Source organism: Rhinoderma darwinii, chromosome 13 (assembly GCF_050947455.1).
Source record: "Rhinoderma darwinii isolate aRhiDar2 chromosome 13, aRhiDar2.hap1, whole genome shotgun sequence".
Lineage (NCBI taxonomy): Eukaryota > Metazoa > Chordata > Amphibia > Anura > Rhinodermatidae > Rhinoderma > Rhinoderma darwinii.
In genome coordinates, this window is record NC_134699.1 from 11,247,967 (window position 1) to 11,260,684 (window position 12,718).

Below are 12,718 nucleotides of genomic sequence, written 5' to 3' on the forward strand. Positions count from 1 at the left end.
AGCCCTATTGGGGCAAGGGACTTGCGTGATTGGTGACAATTTCTGTACAGTGCTGCAGAATATGTTGGCGCTATATCAGCATTGTTAAATGAATAAATAAATATGGTGGTTCATATACTGGACTGTTATTTATGTAAACTTGCACTGTGGTCTTCCAGCTTAAAGGGGAAACTAGTGTGTGAACCGAATTTCCCATTGTCCCATTTACCCATATACATACACATACGACATATCGTCAGTAAGGTCTAATAGGTTATATTTGAATCACCCATAAGAAATAGACCCTGGTGGCAAGTGCTTGGCTCCCAAGTCAGCTCCAAATGGGGTTGACTTCTGCTAGACCTTTTAAGACCCATTACACATGGAAGGGGGATATAGCCCAGTGGTAGAGCATTCTTGGAAGACATGCTTTTGAAAGATTTTTCCCATTTCCAAAAAAATTTGTTAGGAATAAACACAAAACCTCTTAGAACAATGCACATCGAAGGGGGCATAGCTCAGTGGTAGCGCGTTCGACTGCAGATCGAGAGGCCCCCGGCTCAAATCCGGATGCCCCCTTTGATGTCTGCTTTTCTCTACTACTCAATGATTTAGTGATTGTCATTGTGGGAGCTGCTCTGGTGATCTTATTACATGATTATCTATTTATTTGAATGGGCACCATATAATATCTAATTTCCCCGGCAGGAGGCAACTCGCAGCTTCCCCATGTGGTTAGAGCTGATCGTCTGGGGTTTCAGTAGCCAGCCTTGGAAGGTATGCTTTTGAAACAAAATTTGTCCCATTATTGGGTCAGAGTGTGGGCCCAACAGGGGATGCTCTGGTACTCTGGTGGGGAAGTATGACCCTGTCCCTATGCCAATAGTCCCCTATATTTCCAGATCACAGAGGATGAATATTTAATGTGCCTGTCTACATGAAGGGTGAAGAGCCTCAAGACCCGGGATCTACTTAGTCAGATGGTGGAGCTTTGCCCGTAGTGTTTTATGATGTGGCTTCAGAAGTTACTTGTGTCAGATGTTAGGGCAGACAGATGTTATCTTCATCTCATCAGTGACATTCACGGTGTCTCGGAAGGGGCTCCATCTGCAGCATCTTTTTCTCCTGCTCCCTACCCACACTTATTACGAAACAGATGTTCCCTGTTCTTAATCACAGACAGATCAAAATGTGCGCAAAGGTGCGGAACGAATCAACATACAAAGGAACAGAAAGACAGCGAGAGTCTATGGGGGGGACTTGGTAAAATGTGCAGGGGGAAAGAAAATGTTAGAAAAGGACAAAGCCCCCCCTTACTGTTTGCAGCAATTATCATGAAATAGATAAATGCCTAAGTGTTCTTCATATTTATTCATCAGCTGCACTTTCTAAATATTCACAGCTCTACCCATAGAAATGAACATCCATCAATTATCGGTCTCAACCTGTAGAAACGGAGGTCCTGAACATAAGCTGAATGGGGTATTTGGTCGGTTGCACACAGCGCTATATAAACTCGTTATTAGTGGATAATAGAACATAAACTAATCTAAGAGCGCTATAACCATTTAACTGCAAACAAAATTGGCTTTATAATGCACTCAGTCAGCAAAAAGGACACGGCTACTTCAGATAAACGTAAACATTATGGGATAATTGGAACACACATTAGAGATTATTAGTAAATAGTTTAAAGTTAGGGGTTTCCTAGCTTTTGCAGTTTTACGTAAATAAAACTTATTCACGGATTCAAGAAAAGATCTGCAACTTTCTTCTATACATAGGGGCCAATTTACTATTCAAATTGAGGCAGAATTGTGGCGTACATGCCGCGCGCCACATTTATTAGATGTTTTAAACCCTTTTTGACCCAAACTCGATAAGGCACGTAGTCTAGCAGAAAAGGATGTGGCTTAAAATGCGACAACTCACGCCAAAATTGCGGCACAAAAAACTGTCATCAACGAAGCCAACCAAGAAATTATATAAGGAAGAGAAAAGTGTCTAACATATCTAATTAGATGTGTAACATGCATCATACAGCATACACCACTATGATAAATTTGGCGCCTCTTCCGACTGCTTTGTCTAAGTTTACACTTAGATAGTATTAGAAAATCTGTTTTTAAAACTCATAGTTTGAGATTTTTGCTTGCGGTCAGTGAATGGATGCAGAAATCCTGTACAGACTTAGGCCTTATTCACACAAGCGTGTCCGTTTTGCGCGCGCAAAAAACGCTGCATTTTGCGCCCGCAAAAGCTCAGTGTGGCATCTGTATATGGTGTGTGGCTGCGTGATTTTTGCGCAGCTGGCATCATTATGACACTCTGTTTTTATGTTTACAAACATAAAAGCAGAAGGTGCTTTTCCGTTTTCATTCATTCATTCTTTTTACTACGGTTGCGCGAATCACGCGTGGCACCCGGATGTGATTCCGTGTGCCGAGCGCGATTTTCACACACCCATTGACTTCAATGGGTGCGTGCTGTGCGAAACACGGGCAAGTTTTTTGATCTCTCTCTCGCTCTCATATCTATGTTATATTTATCTATGTTCTTGCATATCGTAATATCAGTCTATGTCCCATTTTTCTGGCATCTATCTAAATGTCTTCAATGTATTTATCTACCTATCTTACCATTATAAAAGAAATGCCTGTATTTAATAGTCATTCATTTCTATTACATCATAATTTTCTCATTAAATAATTTGACATCATTATTGATTTATGTTCCAGCTCAAGAGTTTAGGTCTAGAGGTCATAGTCGCAGTATATCAGTAAACTGACATGGTCCTATCAATGTGATATAATTCTGTGGTCAGAGCACACACATCTAGAATGTCTCACAGCCCGTCTTGATCCTCCACAAATCACTTTGATATTTTATGTAGGCCCTGGGAGGTCAGAGATCACCACATTCATAATATCTACAGAGGAATAAATGGCAAACATTTGTTTTTTACTGAACACTGCCAATTTATAAGGAGCCGAGCAAACAGCACCGTCACCTTGCCACTATAATTTACAGGGTAATATGGATATCAGCTGGAGAGCAGAGAGGTGGATTCTGCTGTACAGAGGATTCAGCATCTACAGAGATTATAGCCGTGGTATATTGTATTATCTACATCACGTAAGCGTTTATAAAATGTAACACTAAGGGTATGTTCACACGCACTATTTACGGACGTAATTCAGGCTTTTTACGCCTGGAATTACGGCCGAAAATACTGCTTGAAAGTGTCGGCAAACATCTGCCCATTCATTTGAATGGGTTTTACGATGTTCTGTGCAGACGGTCATTTTTTTTACGTAAAAAAGATGCCCGCGTCAAAGAAGTGCATGTCACTTCTTGGGATGTAATTGGAGCCGTTTTCCATTGACTCCATAGAAAAAGAGCTCCAATTACGTCCGTAATGGACGCTGCGAAAAACGCCTGCACATGCCATTACGTCTGAAATTAAGGAGCTGTTTTCGCCTGAAACCAGCTCCGTAATTTCAGCCGTAACGGACGTGCACGTGTGAACATACCCTTAGCCTTGTGTTAGATATATAAAAAAGAAAAATATATGGATACATTTATTCAAAAATAATAATAATAATAATAATAAATATATATATATATATATATATATATATATATATACACACACAAGAAAATGTCAACCGCACAGTCCAAGTTTCATAAAGATGAGGGTGCAAGCCCACCAGCGACACGGCCAAGGTCTCCCAAAATATATATTTCCAGAAAACAGGCAGCCAACCAGAGATTTAGCAAAAATAGGAAAGGTGCTTTATTCCATCAATCCAAATCGCAACGTTTCAGCTCTTCAATAGAGCCTTTCTCAAGCTTTGGATTGATGGAATAAAGCACCTTTTCTATTTTTGCTAAATCTCTGGTGTGCTGCCTGTTTTCTGGAAATACATATACATATATATATTTACTTCCAAATGAATAGGCAGCACTACACAGGACTCCAATTCTGTGAAAAAATAAATATATTATATATATACTGTATATATAAATTTTTTTATTTTAAAGTGAATCTCCACCTTTTAACAATCTTATTTTTAGGTCCAACATTTTGTACAGATTAATTTCATAATATATATTTTTAGCAGTCGGAGCTCCATTTTTTCGATACAGAGCAGCAAATTCTCTGCAAAGATATAGATTTAAAACAATGTTCTGGTTGCTTGCAGCCGCAACCGCCACTAGAGGGAGCTTGGGAGCTGACTGCATGATGGGGGGAAAATAATTAAGACTGGCATTTCATGTACCAGTCTTAATCTAAAGAGTGCTGGAGTAAGATGCGCCTAATTTATTAAGAGGTACACACATCTTAATCTATTAGGTGCATTTGTAGCCATCTGTGCACCAGACAGCTACGATCTGGCCTAGACTTAATCATTAATTTAGGCCAATTTTGTGGTAAATTACAGCAAATTTGTTGGGCTGCAGAAGAATCCGACCCCATTACTAAGCTCATCACACTGTTCTGTTAAGTGGCCTGACACTTGCGCCTTTTCTATGACAGAGAATTGGCGTAAAACCCAGCATGAGGCCCCACATGCACACGGCCGTGCCCGTAATCACAGTCCGCAATTGCGGGCACGGCCGGCCACAAACAGTCACCTGCATTTGCAGGTCGTGCTCTCTAGAAAGTATGGGAGCACAGCCCGTAAAAGGCAAAAGAACGGACATGTCCTACCTTTTGCGGTACACTTCTACGGCCCGGACACCTTCCTGCAAATATACGGGAAGGTGTCGGTGTTCAATAGAAGTGAATGCGTCCGTAATTGCAGACCACAATTACGGACGATTTTTACGGTCGTGTGCATGAGGCCTAAACTATGCAGCAAACTCCAACGCTCCCCCTAGTGGTGATTGAAGGCAGCCAATACTCTATAGTTTAAATCTATTCCTATGCAGAAGGCATAGATTTAAATGATTTGTAGCTCGTATCAGAAAAACAGATCTCTACTATAAAGATAGATTTAAAAAATGTAATCAGCACAGAAATTTTAAGCTATTTAGATAAAAAAAAAAAAAATCAACGGTATATGTATATGAGCCAACACAGGCCAGCACAGTTCATAATAACAGAAGGCAAAAAATAGCACATGCTCTGAACCCAGCAGCATCCCTGTCCTCTGGTAACTATCGAAACAGATGTCTCTAGTAATAAGTATGGTAATTTCTGAAACCCCACTTGCAACTGGTGGGTTAGCTGAAAACTATATCTTGCCATGCATAATTGATCAAGACGTAGGAACAAAAGTAGTATCAGGAAAATTCAACTCAATATCTGTACACAAGTCTAAACAATACTCTCCAACTCAAACATGATACAATGGATTCGGGCAGGTAACAAGCGCACAGCAGAGAACAATGACTTCTATTACATAATTATGCCTGGAGAAGAATTCAAAGGAATAAAAGCTGCATTAATTATACAAAATTACCAATTAAGCGGGCAGGAAGTGTCTGCTCTACACAATTATATTTAGTGAGACAGATCAAGGTCTGGATGGGTATAGCTGTAGTGCAGGATGATCAAGCCGGCCTTCTCCAATATACCATGAGGTTTATTCCCCATTATTACACCCACTGGTTATTGCAAGGGCATCAATTGTGAACTGGCAGCAGCCAGTATCAGCCAAGACAGCAACAATTTATGCATCTGCTTCTAGAGCCAAAATGCCACACAACCTCATGCTTTTAACCCTGGAAATATACTAAAGGGATCTGATATACTGCTGAAACCATTTCAGAAACAGTGGTAAACAAATATTAATGTTTTTTATTCGTGTGCCATATTCTCGAAACTGGCGGCCAAGTATATATATATATATTTAGATACTAAATCCGGTTTCACATTGACATAATATTGCCACATTTTAGGGTCTGTATTATAGCCACAATACCTGGAACCCCCCCCCCTTCCAAAGCGCTAAGTAGATCAGCGGTGGTCCAAGTTTTGTGGTCGCTATGTGGACCTTAAAATACCAATTGAACATGTTACATCTTACAATGCCAGAGTGCAATAATTCACCCATTACACTGGGTTATCATCAAGTAGAGGGAGAGTGGTGGTACTGGGTGATAGTAGAGCAGTACAAGGTTAATATAAAGCTTGGCACCGGTTATATTTGTGCTAAAATTTGCACATTTTAAGGGGGCAGATTTAACCGTAGGGGCAGGGCCTTCCACAGACCGACAGATTTATCATAGCATACCCCCGAAATTGGTGTAAGTTAAGGTGCAAATCAACACCTGTTTATGTAGCAAGTGTAGAACTGCTTTTCTGATGAGCCAAATCACCTCTTAATAAATTTGGTGCATTTCCCAACGACTAAGTTTAGTTTATAGTTCTTAATATATTCCTCCCACTGTGTATAGGAAGAGAAATATTACATGAAAAAGTCCATGCAATGTCCCAGATTGATAATAAAATCCCTGACACTAAGATTTTAATTGAACAAGATATAGATTAAGGAGCTGTAGCAGCAGCTGCCTCTTCTACTGGTTTACATCAGTATTTTTATCATCTTCCTAAATTGTCCTTTATTTTGCTAAATCACACACTATCCCTGCGATCTCTACCCATGTGTGCAGTCATTTATCTACGCTATAAATTGGCGCCATGACTAAGGACCCAGCAGAGGTCTGAAACGCGTAGGCTACCGCCTATCTTCTCATCACTCTCTGTACTTCGGACATTACCTGCCCGTCACCACCATTATTTCGCTGTTCATTGTTTTTTACCAAAGTAACATTAAAACTTGGAAGAAGTTTCCCGTTTTTAACAGATTTATCACTCTCAGCGCTGGTTCCAACTTCCTTTTTCTGCCATTTCCCTTGCGTGTGCCGACACGAGGATCTGTGCGCTGACTACCATACCTGTGACAAGGTGAGCTGGAGGAAATTCCCCGTTTTTTCTGTAACTAGCAAGAAGCTTGGGCTCAATGTAAAAAATGCAGTATCTATCTATCTCATATCTATCTCATATCTATCTATCTCATATCTATCTATCTCATATCTATCTATCTCATATCTATCTCTCTCATATCTATCTATCTATCTCATATCTATCTATCTATCTCATATCTATCTATCTATCTATCTATCTATCTATCTATCTATCTCATATCTATCTCATATCTATCTATCTCATATCTATCTATCTCATATCTATCTCTCTCATATCTATCTCTCTCATATCTATCTCTCTCATATCCATCTCTCTCATATCTATCTCTCTCATATCCATCTCTCTCATATCTCTCTCTCTCATATCTCTCTCATATCTCTCTCTCTCATATCTCTCTCATATCTCTCTCTCTCATATCTATCTATCTATCTCTCTCTCATATCTATCTATCTATCTCTCTCTCTCATATCTATCTATCTCTCTCTCTCATATCTATCTATCTCTCTCTCTCATATCTATCTATCTCTCTCTCTCATATCTATCTATCTCTCTCTCTCATATCTATCTATCTCTCTCTCTCATATCTATCTATATGTCTGTCTCATGTCTGTCTGTCTCATGTCTGTCTGTCTCATGTCTGTCTGTCTCAGGTCTGTCTGTCTCAGGTCTGTCTGTCTCAGGTCTGTCTGTCTCAGGTCTGTCTGTCTCAGGTCTGTCTGTCTCAGGTCTGTCTGTCTCAGGTCTGTCTGTCTCAGGTCTGTCTGTCTCAGGTCTGTCTGTCTCAGGTCTGTCTGTCTCAGGTCTGTCTGTCTCAGGTCTGTCTGTCTCATATCTATCTATCTATCTATCTCATATCTCTCTCTCTATCTCATATCTCTCTCTCTATCTCATATCTCTCTCTCTATCTCATATCTCTCTCTCTATCTCATATCTCTCTCTCTATCTCATATCTCTCTCTCTATCTCATATCTCTCTCTCTATCTCATATCTCTCTCTCTATCTCATATCTCTCTCTCTATCTCATATCTCTCTCTCTATCTCATATCTCTCTCTCTATCTCATATCTCTCTCTCTATCTATCTATCTATCTATCTATCTATCTATCTATCTATCTATCTATCTATCTATCTATGTCTCCAAAACAATCAGCTACCAAAATGCTCTGCTATTCCAGTCTATGGTCCTGCCCCAGGTTAAAAGGATTCTGAGAAAATATTTCAAATTGTTTGAAGGCAACACCGGCCTAAAAAAATATAAACAAACCATTAGACGGCTTATATGTTTTTCATTGTTCCCAATATAATATACCCAAAATAATAAGTTTTTGCATTATTAGCGGTCAAAAAAATTATTCTTATATTCATGGCTGGCAAATGATCCTCTTACAATAGAAAAAGGTAATAACCAAATTAAAGAATGTTTTACGAAAGGAAAATACTAGGGAGATGGCTGTAAATAAAACAATTTAAACAGGCATTATTATTAGGTGCTGTTACAGACTGGAAAATGTAATAAATATGCCATGTCTCACATATTAAATTTCAGTTTCATCAACTGCATTCAAGTATGTAGAAGAGAAATAATATATTTTTTTTATAATCCCGTCCCAGTCTACACAGCAAAGCTGGCAAGTGAGCTGCAGAAAACAGGATGTGTCAGCTTACTGTGTGTACTTTAGTGGCCAGTGAAAACTGCAATATTTCAAGATTTTTTTTAATATTGATAGTCGAGAAGAAAACAAACACCAACATAAAAAAAAAAGAATATATATATATATATATATATATATATATATATACACACATACATACACACAGTCCGATAGTGGATGAACACAGCACTCCAAAAGACTGTATATTGGGCCATGTGCACGCTCACCAGAGGATGAATCACTTCCCCAACTTGAATATACAAAACACCATAGAATAAAGTGATGGCACCAGGACTCCAGGATAGATGAAAAAGGGTGGATTTATTCACCGCAAGTAAGCAGCTTACTTGAGGTGAATAAATCCACCCTTTTTCATCTATCCTGGAGTCCTGGTGCCGTCACTTTATTCTATGGTGTTTTGCATGTGTGTATATATATATATATATATATATATATATATATATATATATATACACACAGATATATATATATATATATATGCACACACACATATGTGTATATATATATATATATATATATATATATATATATACACACACACACACACACACACACATATATATATATGTTGTCTTTTGAATCCCGTGTTGCCTGCCTCAATCTTGGAATTAAGAGAAACCTTTTGCAAATGGCGAGTGCTGTGATGTCTTCTTTTCTACATGCTATCACACCTAGAATAAATCCTCCACTACCAGCTAAGACATATGTCGCACGTTGTCTACCCACACTAAGGACACATGTTGAACACGCACTACTCGCACCTGGCACAGATGCTGCAAACACCACTCACATACAAGATACATACCACTCACACACTAGACACGTACATTAAACTAGACACATTCTGCACACACTACTTACACTAGACCCATACCGCACACACCCAACACTTGCACACTAGACCTATACCACACATACCACTCACACTCACATTGAAAAGAACTCGCACACAAATGCCACGAATACATTAGAAGACACAAAACTCAAACAAATTGCATATTTCACTCATACAATTGACATACACTGTTAACACTACATCAACCAGTCACACTACAAAAATCAATCCAACACTTCACTCACATTGCTATACTTACCTGCTGATTCTTGGGCACTGGCATGCAGGATGCTGGCAGTACATAGGCATCTATACCGGTGATGCCCCCTCCACCACTAAGCCACGTCCATGTGCCCACAAAGACATGCCCCTTTTACAAAGCTCCTCCTATCTGTGGCTCAAATTAACCATAACCTGATGCTCACCCTTTTAACTTTATAGCTCATTGCAGAGTACACAGCAATACATTTTGGAAAGATGTGGTTTTCAACACCAGGAGGCAGCAGTTGTTGTAATATTGGGGCTTGTGTTCATCACTGTCCACAGGGCCGATTCTAGCTTTTCTTCTGCCTGAGGCGAAAATTGAAATGTCGTCCCCCCAGATTTTGATTGATCCCCCTGGCTGTTCTACATCACTAGCAGCCTGCCCCAACTCTTGCAGATGCACCATTGCCTTGTACTGGCATGCCGGGCAGAGTACTCCTCGCTGCACGGTGTGTGCCCAAGTAGTACAAGGCAATGGCGCATCTGAGAAAGTTGGAGGAGACTGGTAGTGATATATAACAGCTAGAGGGATATTAATCAGGCATGGAAAGGTGGGTTTGGTGGCAGGGTTATTTGACTCTTCAGGATAGCGGCACCGACCAATGACCCTTTAATGAGTAATTAGCCTATAGTGTGTGCCGGTTTAAAAGTTGATTTTATATATTTTGCTGCATATGAAAAAACATACAGGGGAATGTTTGGAAATATTGTCAGGTCATGTATTACTGCCTAGTGGCGGTTCAAGGGGTTAAAACTACCTGACAGGTTCCCATTAAATATACTATGAATTAAAAACAATTCCATCTGCCCTGTAATTTTGTTATTATAAATATATTCTATATAATTACAACTCCAGAACCAAGCTCTGACATATATGGCTCCAGAACCAAGCTCAATACATATATACAGCTCCAGATCCAGGCTCCATACATATATACAGCTCCAGAACCAAGCTCATTACATAAATACAGCACCAGAACAAATCTCAGTACATATATACAGCACCAGAACAAAGCTCAGTACATATACACAGCACTAGAACAAAGCTCATACATACAGCACCAGAACAAAGTTCAGTACATATACACAGCACCAGAACAAAGCTCAGTACATATATGCAGCTCCAGAACAAGCTCAGTACATATATACAGCTCCAGAACCAAGCGCAGTACATATATACAGCACTAGAACAAAGCTCATACATACAGCACCAGAACCAAGCTCAGTACATATATACAGCTCCAGAACCAAGCTCAGTACATATATACAGCTCCAGAACCAAGCGCAGTACATATATACAGCCCCAGAACCAAGCTCAGTACATAAATACAGCACCAGCACGAATACAGCTCAATTTTTTGCAACCCCTGTTGCCCCCTTAGAGAGGCAGCAGGCCGCCGACACTGTCCGATACTGATTGTTTGGGCAGCCAGCAGGCAGCCCACTTCTCACCGGCCGATCTGGCATTTGCCAGAACTGCCAGATGGCCAGTCCGGCCCTGCATACATCTATCTCACATATAGCAGTGTTTGTATACATGAAAGCAGACCTGCGTACTGCATATATTTTATAGTGCAAAGATGCAAGAGAGAAGCCAGGGGTTGCAGGATGAGTAAATACCTGCAGGTCAAACGCGGCCCCCAGCTGTCCACCACTGCCTTAGGCTGGATTCACATGGCCGTGTTCAGTCCCCAAGATAAGGACCATATGTCGGCTGCATTTCCGGGACTGAACACCGTTCAGGGAGTCGGACTCCTAGCATCCCAGTCATCCATGACACTGTCTCCCCATGGGACTAGTGTCCCGTACTGAAAACATAATTACAGTATGGGACAGTATTCCCGTGGGGAGGTAGGGACTACTATGATGCTAGGTACTCTGGCTCCCTGAACTGTGTTTGGTCCGGAAAACGTGGCCAACATACGGTCCCTATCTCTCAAACAGAACACGGATGTGTGAATAAGGCCTAAAACCAAGAAAACCTACTCTCCACACTACAGCAGACAACTACCAATAATTGCGTATAGTTCAGTTGTACTTTTTATGTATACCTTGTTGTACGTGAAATATTTTAAGCTAAGATCTCCTTTAAGAAATATAGAGCAATGAGAGAAACCTGTGAAGCAGCTCAGATGGAACAGAAGCAAAAAGCAATAAACAATCACAAAAAACAAATGGCAAATCTTCTGTATTTGAATACAGCTCAGCACAGGCACCATTTCAGTTTGCTCCTCGTATGCACAAACCGAACCGAAGAAGTTAATTGGAATTGGGAACCTTTTGTACTATCGGCTTCACTGCCCACACACCCTATACCATTTGCATGTGTTTATTTGCTCTGACTCGTACTACAATAAATGCTACCGCACAAACTTTGCCAGCTGTTCTCAACAGCAGTGCGCACCACTACACAGCCATGGCATTGAGCCACCCGGAGCCGTCTGATAGCTGTGTGCCTCCAGCTTGCATTGGTCACAGATGGATCCTCTCTCTCTTTTAGCAGCCAGAAGATGTGTTCGTATGAAGATTGTCAGTGTGCGGATTTTAGAAACAACATATGATACTTCACTTCTAGCATCCCTACTTGTGGTCTTAAAAGCTTACACTTCTTTCCAATACTTAAGTATCCCATATACTAGTCCTTCTCAATGAATTAGAATATCAAAAAGTAAATTTTTCAAGTAATTCAATTCAAAAAGTGAAACTCATATTATATAGATTCATTACACACAGAGTGATCTATTTCCTGCATTTTTTTATTTTAATGTTTATGATTATGGCTAACAGTCCAGAGTCAGCGCAGCGTCTACCAGGACATTTCCCAGCACTTCTTGCTTCCCTCTGCTGACAAGCTTTATGGAGATGCTGGTTTCATTTTCCAGCAGGACTTGGCACCTGCCCACACTGCCAAAAGTAGCAATACCTGGTTTGATAACCGCAGTATCACTGTGCTTGATAGGCCAGCAAACTCGCCTGACCTAAACCCCATAGAGAATCTATAGGGTATTGTCAAGAGGAAGATGAGAGACAC

The 12,718-nt window shown here is 40.3% G+C and overlaps 1 protein-coding gene and 1 non-coding gene across 3 annotated transcripts in view; one reads left to right on the top strand and one right to left on the bottom strand.

Moving 5' to 3' along the window:
• CDH4 (cadherin 4) overlaps nucleotides 1–12,718 on the bottom strand; it is a 537,863-nt gene that overhangs the window by 466,730 nt on the left and 58,415 nt on the right. The window lies entirely within an intron of this gene.
• On the top strand, nucleotides 487–558 carry TRNAC-GCA (transfer RNA cysteine (anticodon GCA)). The gene has a single exon. It is a non-coding gene; the product is annotated as a tRNA-Cys (tRNA).